The sequence below is a fragment of the Necator americanus genome, chromosome V (assembly GCF_031761385.1).
Source record: "Necator americanus strain Aroian chromosome V, whole genome shotgun sequence".
Classification (NCBI taxonomy): domain Eukaryota; kingdom Metazoa; phylum Nematoda; class Chromadorea; order Rhabditida; family Ancylostomatidae; genus Necator; species Necator americanus.
In genome coordinates, this window is record NC_087375.1 from 8198162 (window position 1) to 8212135 (window position 13974).

Sequence of the window (13974 nt, forward strand, 5' to 3'; positions counted from 1 at the left end):
CATGGGTTCTTTAGTAGGAATATTTAGTAGTACCGTGGGATTGTAAGGTAAGTTTGCTAGAAAAGTAAAATAAGATTAAGAAGATTATTTTGAGTAAATTTCTACGCTTATCTTACCATTCGAACAATAAATCCAAAAAAAGAAAACTTTGCATTAAGAGATTCCGGTAAAAAAAGAGTTGGAAAATTTCGTAAATTTTCGCAAAAAAAAATCATCTTAGAGTATTCTTTTGTGTTGCGAAGTTTACAGTGGAAAAAAACTAACGAAAACATTTTTTTTCACATTCCTTTAGAGAATTTCTCTGGTTCTGAGTTAAGATTTTAGAAAAGCTTCAAAAATACGTTGCTTTCTTCCGAGTTCTTTTCTGAAAAATACTAAATATCGACTAAAGGAAATTTTTCAGATTTTCAAAAAATATTCTAAAAAATTCGAAGAATTTACTTTAGTTTTATTTGCGAAAAAAATGTTGCAATGCTACTCGTCGTAGAGTAGTAATTTTAGGTTGATGGTTCTAGGAAAAAAAAAACCGAGAAAAAAAAGAAAATTTTTGTAAATTTTACTGTTTCATCGTCCTATATGTATTGTTGCCGGACGGCGCGGCACTTGTCCTTCAAAGCGTTAAGCGGCCAGGAGTTGATGCTGCGAAATGGATCCTTGGGATATCTCCTCAGGATGTTTGGCTACTTGGTTTTTTTTCTTTCGTGTTTCTTCCCATTTTCTATTTTCTTTCCTTTCCTTTCCTTTCTTGCCATTTTCCAATCACATCTGCTTAAATCCGATAGCACAGTCGCTAGCGCCAAGCTAAACAACTTCTTTACAAATTCTCTGTTCTGAGTTCTCCGATTCTTGTTCCACACAATCCTCAGCGAGAAAAAAGGAGCGCACCTTTCGTGTGCTAAGCACTTTCGTCCCTCCGGCTGAATAGAAAATGAGGTTTTTTCCCAGAAAACTCCATCACGAGTTATGTGTTGTGGCCTATCTTCCTTCGTAACTCCTTCAGTTCTTCCCATATTGGTAACACTTATGAATTTTGTTAGGATTTAATCTTTTTTTTTCTTAGTATTTTTCTTTTCGTTCATTCTTCTCATTTAAACTTCTAAAACACCCACAAACTACTTTTCTTTTTCGGAATATTTCACTGATTTATCTGTCATGAATTTCTCATAGAAAATATTCTCGTAAAGAATGCAAATATTTTTTTCTAATCAGTTTTCTTACATAAATTATTGCCGACAGTCGTTAGCAGAAACGAAATTTAATTAAAAAGCTTCGGTGTGGTCTACCATACCTTTTCCCATATATACGATATTGCCTGGAAGATGGATGTGGAAAATGTACGTCATTTCCCGGAATATCTCGCCTTCATTGCGTAAAATTCCCCTATTCGCTCATTTTTTCGGCACTGGAACAACCAAATAACATCATTGACTCGTCAGTTTCCCTCTTCCTATTTGCTAGGTGAAATATGAAAAGGAAAACAACCACGCCCATTCTCATTTTCCGAGCTTTTTTTTCCCCACATTCATTGCTGTTCTACTGTACATACATATTTCTCACCTATATTTAGCAAAAAAAAATTCCTACTTCCCTACTCACTACTAATTCTCTTATATCGCAGCTTCTTGGCTGCTTTTATTTATTTATTTATTTATTTATTTGTTTACATGAAAACATCTACAGATGTGCCATAAAACAAAAAAAAACAACATAAGCAGAACTCACTGGAATTTCACCAAATTTTTACACAGCAAGGATTTTTTTAAAAATTGATCTACCGAGTCAATCAGGCTGTAGGTCAACGATAAGCAAAAAGAAAAATTTCTCTCTACTAAAAACTTATTCTCACTAGAAACATATTCTAGTGAGTATCGATTTATTCTTCTCTTTCTTTCCATTTATCAGAGAAAATTTCTTATTAACTGACGGTTAGACGTTGGTTAGGTAAAGGTTTTTTATGGAGGTTTTTTTATTGAAAGAAATATTATCAAAAATAGTATTTTTTTTTATTCCAAACGTTTTAACAGAGAAGAAGGTGCACTCCGTTGATCTACCAACCTGAGAATACGCAAATGAGTCCACATCAATTCGAAATCATATGGAATTTATAGGTCCCTGTTCACTTTTACAACAATTTCTGAAATCAAATCGGTGTTTTTCTGCTCTGAGACAAGTCTGGTACCAATTTATCTCGGAGGGATAGAAGCCCTGGTTAGAACCAGGACGGTTTCGACCCATCGATCGTTCATTTGATCATCTTACCGACTACGCTAGACTCTCTACTTAAATTACTTGTCGAAAAAAGTAGTTGTTTGAAAAAATTCAGAGTTTTTATTCTCCAAAGATAACTATGTTAAATTGTTATTAATTAATGTTATCAAATTGTCTTTAATTATTAATTACTAAACTGTTATACTAAATACAATTTAAAAAATAGTATGAGCAATACTATAAGCAATAATACAACCAGGAACATTGAAAGCTCATGACGGAATCCTGAAAACGTCTGTGATTTTGGGATAAATTTCTTTTTTGGACTTCTCTCAGTCTTTAGTCAGTGATGTAACGTGAGATGTTAATTTGATTTCTACCGAATCCAAGGTGTACGTATGTCTGCGGTGTTAGTGAGACGTAGGATTAGAAGAGCACTGCTCAAATCCCTTTATAGAAAGCTATTTTTGCCATTTCCACAAAAAATTGACTAAAATAGCAAATAATTGCATAGTGAATGAATAATATGCATAGTGAGACCCATGTAAGTAATTTCCTTGGACACGATTTACCAGAAATTAATGAGAAGGAAAAAAGTTGACGTATAAAAAAAAGATGATTTGAACACAATTTTTTTTGATCTCAATTATCGGCGATGCGTTTGTTGTCCGGCTAATTTTGACCGATCGATTACTCCACTTCGTGGGGCTAAGCTTAGTTTTTTTTCCTCTTTTTTTTCTTTTTCTTTTTCCAACTAGGATGCAGCTGATCGTTGATCTTCAAACAAATATAAATTATGTTTTTCGTGTACTAACTGGAATTGTTCTTTTTTCTTTTGTTCCTTTTTTTCTCTTTTTTTTTCCTATTACACTTTTCTGCTTACGATAGGCGGTATTGCAAAAGATGATGTTTTCGATGAGTCATTTCTCGAGTGCTTATTTTAAGGGATTTGTCCAAAAACTATCTGCGCCTTCGCTTCTAAATACTCCTTAAAGTTGTCTTTCATTTAAATCTACTATTTGTTAATTTTTGTACTTATTTTCTTTTTTTCATTAATTTACTTCTCAAAAATCTACACTTATGAAGGCAAGTATAAACAGTTTTGGTAATTTTCCATGTTGGTTTCTTCAAATGATAGTACGGTGTACGGTACTCAGTGAATTAACCCGTTTTCACTTATAAATTACAGTACAGAATAAGGTCACTAAGCCCTTTCAATTCCTACCCGCACGGACCTAATTAAAGGCATCACCCCACAAATCCGAGGTGGTGCGGATTTCAGGTGGAGTATTCGTATACGGGGTCGTAGATTATGGAGACCGTGGTGGTTCCGCTCATCTCTCCCTCAATCATTGCAAGTAGCCAGCCTTTGAATGCTGTTTTGTACGATGCCTTCTATTGCAGCGCGCCACCCTTGCACGCATAGCGTCCCTTACTGCCTATCGGGGCAATCCGAATTGATTTTGGACGAATCGCAGGGCGGAGGCGGCGCAAGGGGTGGAGCGTTGCAATAGATGGCGTCGTACAAAACAGCATAATGGAGGCGGCTGTTTGCAGTGATGCAGGGAGAGATGAGCGGAACCACCCCCCCCCCCCCACTCCATTATCCACGACTAAGTATACGAATACTCCACCTGAAATCCGCACCAGAACAGATTCGTGGGGTGATGCCTTTAAAGGAAACAGGAGGAAGTCTAATAACTTGAGAAAGGGAGGATATGGGCTGTGATGTGGTATGGTCGTTTCGTACAAGTTCTTAATGGTACTGTAGCCGTAGAATTCAAAATTATTCTGACTCAGATGGAATTTCGCTCCTTTAACATTTAATGAGGATCGTTGTAGGACCGCCTTCCCTCCACAGCCGCTAGCGATCACTAAGCAACTTGAACATCTCATCAGTATCTAGACCATATGAAAAATCATTTTAAAGAAAATTTTTTTTTCGTAGTAAACATCTGTGAACGGTATTTGACTGGGAATCCGTGTGAGTGTGGAAGAAATATTTTAGTGACTGTTTTAATATGAATAAAATTACAATAGTATTAGTGACGATGATGTGAAAATTTTATTCATATCACTCTGACGCCACCGAATTCATTCTATCATAAGGACACGTGGTTGCTCATATATGATTTTGTGTTGAATATTAATATGGGAACGTTGTCCAGAAATAAAAAAAAAATCATTCGAAATTCCCAGCACTTCCGTTGTTCATAACGATGATGCGGACAATTTTGTTACAGTGTCATCCACCGTTCGACTCACACATCCAGCATGGAGAGAGAGCGGCTTCTGGGCGAGTGGTCTTAGCCTCGTCATGATAAACTCGGAACGGACGAACGTCTCCCTTTTCATTCCATTGTAGGTTATTGATCTCGATGTGAAGAGATCTCTAGATGTTTTTTTGGGGCAGATTTTGGCGCTGAACTCACCAACAAAGACCTTTCAGATAGCATAGTGTTCTCTGTGAACTTCTCTATGTCAATTTGGATGAATTCTTCAACTTCGCCTTAAAGGCATCACCCCACGAATCTGAGGTGGTGCAGGTTTTAGGTGGATAGTTCCTATACGGAGTCGTAGATTATGGAGAGCAGGGTGATTCCGTCCATTTCTTCCTAATTGCCGTAAAAAACGGGCCGGAAGATGCGGCGCCGCACAAGACTGGCGCGCTCCAGTCGAACTCCCTGTAGAAAATAGTGCGCCAGAACGCCTGAAGCAGTGTTTTCCGGGCCGTTTTTTAAGGCAATTAGTAAGAAATGGACGGAATCACCTTCCTCTCCATAATCTACTATCCCTTATAAGAATACTCTACCTGAAATCCGTACAGCCTCAGATTGGTGGAGTGAGGCCTTTAATGGTTAAGTTAATGGTTGGAGCGTAAGCGACGAAGATATTAAAGGCTGGTGCTGATCCATATCTTCTACTCTGTAAACATCCGTTAAAAAGAGGTCGGTATTCATTGTCATAATTAGGCGACGAACACACCGACCACACAAACACCTCCAGTGTCGGATGTTTCTAGGAACAGTTCTTTCGTGGTGTCATACGCAGCGTTCAGCGAGTCGTCTCGTCTCGGTCAATCGGATGACGTCTGATACTGAGTCATCCTGGCTTTCCATCATCAGATCTTCAATGCCCACATCTGATGCGAACGGACGTGCGTTGTATGTACAGATCGTCGCCCTAGTCCTTTTCCGTTACGGTAGCCTTGATGACTGCTGCAACTCCTTCCTCCTTGTTGCTACAGTACCAGACATTTCTCTGAAGTCAGGGAACTCTTTCCTATCACCATGTCGTGCGTTTAATTCTAGTCACAGATCTGTCGAGGGAATCGCAGATCTCTAGTTCTAGTGATTTTGTGGGAAAGCGTGAGATCCTTGCGGCATGGAAAGATGGAACTCATTTGTTGGAAAGGACTCCGAACCGTCTCCATTGCACCTCCCATCCTCTTAATTGTAGGGATTCGGGCGGGCCGACGCGAGGGATACAGGGATACAGCAATTCAGTCTTGGTACAGCAGAATCAGGGAGTTTGTCCCTTGAATCCGTCCGAACGCCCTTCTAGTGAAGCGATCTGTGGTCCCTCGGCCTATATTTTTGACTTTTTGTTTTTTTCCTGTACTAATCATCGTTTGAAAAGTGAGCGATAATTGTATACCAAGCTATAGCCACTAATAAATATTAAGATAATAATATTATTATTATTAATATCAAGATACAGTGCAAATGCACTTCTACATCGAATAAATAATTAGATTTTGCAATACGCTTCAACTACATTTTTTTTCTACTTTTGCATATTGAACTACCAATCAGACCGCAAATACTAAGCTAGAAAAACACTTTTCTTTTGACTACAAATGATACAGGTGTTATTTATAATAATTATAGATGTTAGTTTATTTTTCTTTCTCTTTGCACTAATCCAGGTAAAATTTATTCGGGATTAACGGCTAAACATCGATCAGTTATTCGTTGAGGAAATTTTTTTTCATTCATAGAAATATTACTAATCATAGTTCTTTTGTGTTTGTTATGTTGTAAAGGATTAAAAAAGTCTACGACGTTCATCAATAGCTTTAGGAATAAGCAGATATGTACAAATCAATTCAGATTCGTTTGAAATCTGAAGCAAGAATATGCTTGTTTCTAACAAAACAGAATAAAATTTACCCCTTTGTAACCTTCAAATTCGGGAAAAAATTTAAATTCTTAACAAAATTCCAATATAACTTGTTCTAATATGTGGGCAAGGGCAGGTGTAGCGCAGTCGATGAGAAGTTCCCTGAACGACCGATCGGAGGTTCGAATCTGTAAACCTCAAACGATTCTGAGTTGAAGTGAACGTTGGGGCACATCCCAAGTGGATTGATTAACGCCAGAAACTTTATCCTTTGTCCTTTGTAGAATTTTTTTGCGAAAGCAAACCTATGTATCAGGTTAGTGTTTTTATCTCTCGGGGCGAATTTGGCAGTGCCAATTTATCGACCTCGCAGAGATGTAGGGGTTGGTTGGCTCTAGAGTGGTTCCGAACCATTGACAATGCAGTCACAACCGATCCAATTAACGACTAAGCTACATCCTTATATCCTTTGCGTTGTAGCAGAGTAAATTTGTATAGAAAAAGAAAAAAAATTAAAAAAGAATTCAAGAAATGATTTCTGGCTTGAAGTAACACTGTTGCGCTTACATTATTATTTTATGCAGAATGTTTCGATGTACTTATAAATACATAAAAGTCTTTGGCGTATCAATCCACTAGGGATGCGCCAACTCGTTTCTTACTGGACTTCGTAATCGTTGAGTTTTTGGAACGCGTGTTGGCCTATAAATAAATGTAAAAATAAAATAAATAACCATAAATGACTTGATCCGATGATCAAGTCAGTGTTTTTATCCTCTCAGACAAGTATGGTACCAATTTATCTACCCCGGAGGGTATCTAGGTCTTGGTTGGCACCAGGGCGGTTTCGAACCATCGACTGTGTGACCATAGTGAACCTGTAACCGACTGCGCTACAGTAGCTAACTTAAATAAAGTATTGATTTTTATTATATTATTAATATAAGTATTTGTACTGATAGTTTTCGAAAGGTTAATTTCTACGAATGTGTCATAAATAGTTTGGTTTCATATTATTCACATTTATTTATTACTATTATTATTATTATTATTATTATTATTATTATTATTATTATTATTATTATTATTATTATTATTCGAGGTGCGACCACATCATGGATTTATACAGTTTTTTTTTCTAGTAGAGGCGCAAATGCTGCATATATATTTAGACCAAAAAGAATTTATTTTATATTATTATTATTATTATTATTATTATTATTCGAGGAACGACCATAATATGGATTTGTATAGTTTTTTTTCTAGTAGAGGCGCAAATGTTGCATATATATTTAGACCAGAAAGAATCCATCACGAAACATTTTAATCCCAGATATTAACCAAGTTTCCCATTTTATCTTTTATGTAAGAATGGAAAGATTTAGTAAGCTGTGAAATGTGGAAACCACATCACAATGCATCATCGAATGTGTGCTAAAAACCACAAAATGAGCGATTATGAGGAGCGTACATTGTCACGCAACATATGTTGCGAATAATAAGTGAAAAAACTAGCACCTGTTACTTCACGAGGATTTGCTTACTGGCACAGAAAATTAGAAACGATTCACACGGATGTGTATATCTAAACCACACAGAAATTTGGAAGATAAAAATGAGGAGAATACGGTACGTGTGTTTGTTATTCTGGTAAGAAAAAAAAACAAGAAAAAAAAAACAAGAGTACACGAATTCTGTAGTGAAGAATTTCGACAGAAATATCCCAAACAGCTGTCAGCATCCGCTTTTTTCACTTCTCATTTGCACATCTGATCCACTCCACGTCCGTCCGAACATATTGCTTTTCTGTTAGCGCTACCGGAACAGAAAGGAGTGTTCCTCATTTTCTTACTCTCACACATATGTCGAAAATAAAAAAAAATATTTTGAAAACAATTATTTGACCTTCTTCTTGGCTCTGTTCACTAGAACAATCCTCGTTTTCTTAGTCTCACATATATGTCGATCATTCATGTATTCATTCAGTCGAATATTCGAATACTTATTCATACAACTTCTGCCAACTTAATAACATCCTTCACCATTTAAGCGGGGAATAGACATGAAACTACCTGCTTTCAAAAAAAAAAGATTTTTCTTTAACACGAATATGCGACTTCTTTAAAGATTTTTAAGGTTTTTCTTTCTAATTTTTCGGTTCATAAATTTTTTATTCCTATTATTTACCTTATTTTCTTTTCTTTCCTTTTTCTTCTTTTCTTTTCGATGCTCTAACTAATAGAAAAGAAAGTAACATCCTGAGAAATATTGGCTAATAAGCACTGATGCGGTAAATTACTAAGATCCTATCTATCTGTTTATTCATTGGTGACCGGAACAAAACCTTTAGTGTCTTTGATTGAATTCTTGTCTATCCCCTAGAGCCGTTTTAGAGGTTTTTTTTTTTGAAAATAATTATTTGACCTTCTTCTTGGATCTGTTCACCAGAACAATTTTTCTTTCTACTATAACATTTTCACTTTCGATGAGCTAATATTCATTGCACCTTGCCATCACCTATTAAAATCCTAGTTTTTTTTTTAATTTTGTGCTTTTTTTTCTGTTTTTTTTTAAATAGATAATATCCTTAGAAAATTGGCTGGAAAGAGCTATCCATATGTTTTATATTTTTTTTTTAAATTTTACTATTTCTGCTACAAAGATGGAATCGAAAAAACTCTTGCCATGGAGCAGTATTAAATTGCAGATGCTCTGCTTTACATTAGTTATACTTGTTGGTACGTATGTTTATAATGATTACCGCGACGCGCCTGCAACGCAGCCTGCGTACTTTCACCACCTAACGCTCATTGCCGACTTTATTTTGGTTATTATCCGGAAACAAGACAAGTACCGTAGTAATTGCGGCAGATTACATGGGAATCAACAATCACAGCGTGACGCTTTTCTCCTTTTGATGGTCCTAAGGAGAATTATTCTCGGCCTGACCGATTTAGTTGATAAAAACTCCCATTCCTCGATTATCTTTTTCCATCCAACGATTTGCTTCGCATGGACTGTGGTGAAATTTTTGACGGGTGAAATTGTAGGACAACTTTTTTTTTGCGTCACCCACATTTTCCTTCGGGGTTACTCTCTCGAAAATACTCAAATTTAAATGAATAAATTTCAATTTTTAACTTATAACAAAAAATTATTGTTACTTTGAAAATCATCATCAACTGTTCCCACTTTTTCATCATGGATTAGCCGATAAACAGATATCGGAGCAATGTTTCTTTCCGAGCATCGGTGGAACTCGTCCGTCCACACACGTCATTACGAAGGCATCTGGCTATTAATCAATGAACGACGACTGCTGTAGCCATCCGATACGATCCGCACACACACCACACACACACACGTACGAACTTCAGCCGATACTCATTCGACAAATGTTTTTCGTACATCAAATGGACGATAATCTTCTGTTAAGCGTTGAATTGTTGACCATTGGCGTATTTTTCAATCACAGTTGCATTGATCCAGGCGAAAATTCCCGGGGAAAAAGTGCTTGTTGTTTCTAGAGAAACTTTCCCAGCATCCCAGCAGAGGATCATCAGATGTTGCATATTCTCGAGTAATTTTCCACTTTTTTGTCCAACCAATACTTTTTCGGCGTTTTCTGGAAAAATAAGAAGAAAAAGAAGATAATGGTAGATGCTCAGGATTTCATCTATGGTATTCTCGGATGGTTTCCTGGCTTAATATGCAAAATGGTTACGGGGTTTTCTGGAAAAATGCGGAGCGGATAAATTTTGCTTCGAGTTTCTGAAGCTTCTCGTAGAGAAGCTAATGAGAAACGACGTATTCTTGAAGAAGAACTGGACTTTTGTGTGACGGTGATTCCTACGACAACATTTTTACATTGATTGAGCGAATTTTCGTTACACGACGCGGTAACCTATTGAAATCCCTAGTTATTTTAATTCTAGAGATTTTTTTAGATTCTAGAGACTATTCTATCAAAAAACTGCACGCAAAAAATTTGAAACAAAAAACTCAAATTTGCATAAATTTTACCTTATTTTTTTTTGTTTGTTTGGCTAAAAAGTAGGTGATATCCGGGGAAAACTGGCCGGGAAGAGCTACGCACACGTATATTTTCAGCGACGAATGAAAAGTGCGAAGAGGACATCGCTGAGGGTGTGTATGTGGTTCGACGCCTCTGCTCGGACTCAGCCTGGGTCTCGGCGAGACTCCGCCCTGGTTGTGGTGGTGGTGGTGGCGGTGGCGGCGGTGATGATCGTGATGGTGGTGTGCCTTCATCGCCGCTTTGTTCAACGCAATCGCTTCGGACCACCACACAGCTGCTTCCTCTGCTTTCCGTTTCCTTCGCCTTTATTCGGCTACTTTGAACGGTTGAATAGACTTCAAATAGTCGCGCTTGGAGGAATTTTCAAACATTTTCAGTCATCAGTGAAAATAAACTTGTACAATATTTGAAAATAATTCATCTGACTAGAAAATAATTCATTAAACTTTCATTTTTTGTCTAAAATACTAAATACTATAATGTATCCCTTTCCAAAAACTCCCTTACTAAATTTTCTTCCTTCCACTCTGCACTTTTTTATCTCTCCAAATATCCTAAGCGAAAATCCAATGTGATAATGTTTCAGAGAAAAAAATTCTATGATTTTTTTTATCATCGAGTGTATTTGTAAGGAAAACTTTGAAGAAAATAAAAAAACATCTTTTCAGGGAAAAAAAAAACGAAAAAAAAATCCTTAAACAATCGAAGCGTTTATCTACATATGTAGGTTTCTGATTCCCTAAAATCAACGAAGCTGAAATAATTCCCATGGAATAACAAAGAGCTATGTGCGCATTATAAACGTTCCAAAATTCTTCTATGGGAAAATTCATTCTATTGGTTAAGATTTTTCTGCTATTTTTAGGTCATTCGATTTTTTATTGAAAGAAGTTTACCAGCTTTTTTTGAAATTTTTCACAGTCTCCTGATTAATGATTAAATCTATCAATTTATGTATTTTCAATTGTCTGCTTACGTTCTCGTATCAAAAAACTGGTTTAGAACTTTGCATGAATTTTACCTTAATTTCTAACTTTAACTTTTTTATTTTCTTTATTAATGAGCATTTTTTCTTGCTCTATACGATACTTGTGCGATACGATATTCGTGAATCGAATTCTATTCCCTCTATTTATATGATTTCTATTAAAATACTTTGGAATTCGCATTTTCTCAGCAACATTTCTATTCCTGAGCGGAATCCATGTCATGTGTGCATATCCAAAGAATCATTCAAAATTTCAACAAAGGTATCGACAGCTGTCTTCCTGGAAATCCAGTTTTCCGCTGTAGAATTTTCTATGTTTTCTTCTCCAGTACAGTTTCACATACACTACCTTCACATGTGCTGCTTTTCACTTTAAAATAGAAAATAAATAAATGATCCTTAAGTTCGCGGATCTAAAAGATCTAGGAAAGAAACACAAATCCAAAAAAAAAGGGTTAGTGAGTGGAAAGTTTATTAAATCAAAGTGGAATCGTCAGAGAAAAAAAATGTACAGACATACGTGGAATTTGATAATATTCTGAACCATTCACACTACGCAAATATTCATTACACTATTCAAATAGAAGAATCAATACATTTTTCACTCCGTCCTAACTTCATGCTAGAATGTTCCTGGAAAAAACACCGTTTTCTGCATTGAAATCCGAAAAATACTCTATTTCTTCTCCGTTTAAGAATAAGTTTCAACTTTTCGGCACTTTCTTCTATCGAACCACGGTTAAATTGCTCTGTTTTTTTTTTGTTAGCTCAAACTTCTACAAATCTTCTTTCTCGAAATCCTAAAGAATTCAATTTTTCCTATTTTAAATTTAATTTTAAATTGTCATCACGTTCTCCTACTGAATCGCTAGTGATTTTATCCGCTTTTTGTGAGCTCAAATTTTTACACAAATTCTCTTTGTTGAGATGTGAAAGGATTTTCAATTCCCAGCGTTTTGGATTTAATCTCAAATTTTCTCTACTCTCTCCTAACAAAGGACTAATGATTTTATCTGCTTTTTGTGAATTCCTCTTTTTTTTATGAAAGCTATCCATTTTTTAGCAGCTCTTTCAGAAATATAACACATTTTCTAACTGAATCACGTCGAAGTGAAGCTGTCCGAGTTCTTTGTAGGTTCAAAAAAAACTTTTGGCTTGTTAAGATTCCGAAGAAAGAAGAATGATAGGAATGAATGAGAATGATTATGATATAATAGAATGATAAGAAATGATTCTGAAGTTCGCGGATTTTACCTGAAGAAAACGTAAATCCACAAAAAAGGTAGTGATTGGAAACTAAAATAAACAGAAAACGCAAAGAAAAAACAAATACTTCTAGGAAATCAGTTCCTTTCCTGAGATATCTTTTCAAAAATCACGTAGTTTCAAAGAAAAATTCAGTCCTCCAGAAAAGAATTTCTCTTTTCAGGTATCTTTCACCATTGTCTTTGTGTGTCCTTTGCAATTTTTAATTTATATTCTTAAAGCTGAGATTAAAACCATACAGTATCAGAGTTTAGTTAGTTCTAATTATTTTTATCTTGTTTCAAAAAAAAATAATTTCCCAGAATCCTATTAGATCCGAAATTCCCATAAAGAAAGTTTGGATGGTAGAAGTGGATCACTTGTAATAATATCCAGAACTTGGCCACTCATTCCATGGGAATTATCTGCTCGTGTTTTTTTTTCTCTCTCTCTTTAAACACATTTAAGTGTTTACCTTTGAAAGAACAATACTCCGCCATAGCGTACTTTCTTTTATCCATATGTCCGTGATGCACTTTTCAATATGTCTAACGTTTCCAGAATTCTTTTATCCTAGTTAAGCTTGCAAGTTGCACTTAGCTATGTAACCACGTAAAAGCTGCCAAATTTCAGACAATTTTCTCACAAATTCTCCTTCTTCAATTCGATTCAATTATATTCGTACGAAACGGATGTTTTTGGGGAAAATCATGTACGCAGCTGCATTTTCATGTGTTCCACGTCCACGCTTTGCGCCTGTGTTGTTTTTCCGTTTTAGAGAAGCTGAAAAATCCATGTTTTTTTTCACGACACCTTCGTTTGCAGGAATGAGCGCATTCCTCACCGCTAAATGCCGAGAAATATCCAACAGGATCATGCTGCTAACGTTTTTTTTTTTCATTTTCAACTTCTTTAATTTTTTTCGTCGTCGTTCCGTATGGTTCCGTAGAGATCCACAACACCGGGCGGGCTCTGATAGCCGTGTAGTCGTCGAGAGCCGTCGGGGGTCTCAACGTCCCAATTGCTCTGCTGCTGGCACCGCATCCAGCCGCCATCACCATGCCAAACGCTTTGTTTTTAAGCTTCTCGTCGTTGGTTTGTTAGCGTCGATCAAAATAAGAGTAGTATTCGATGTGAACGTAGTTTATGACGAATTTTTCTTCACTTTCTTTGTTTTTTGGAACTTTAACACCTCTAATTTTCAGCAGTTCCAGCGCATTGTGGCGCATTTCATACGTTATGGATTGTTTCTGCGTGTGATTTCGTTCATTTACGTCCGAATGGTTCGTTTCTTCCGAACTTTTATTATTATATTTTTTTCTGTTTTTAGTATTTTATTGTATACCCGTACTACATGCCTTACTAATCCATGAAT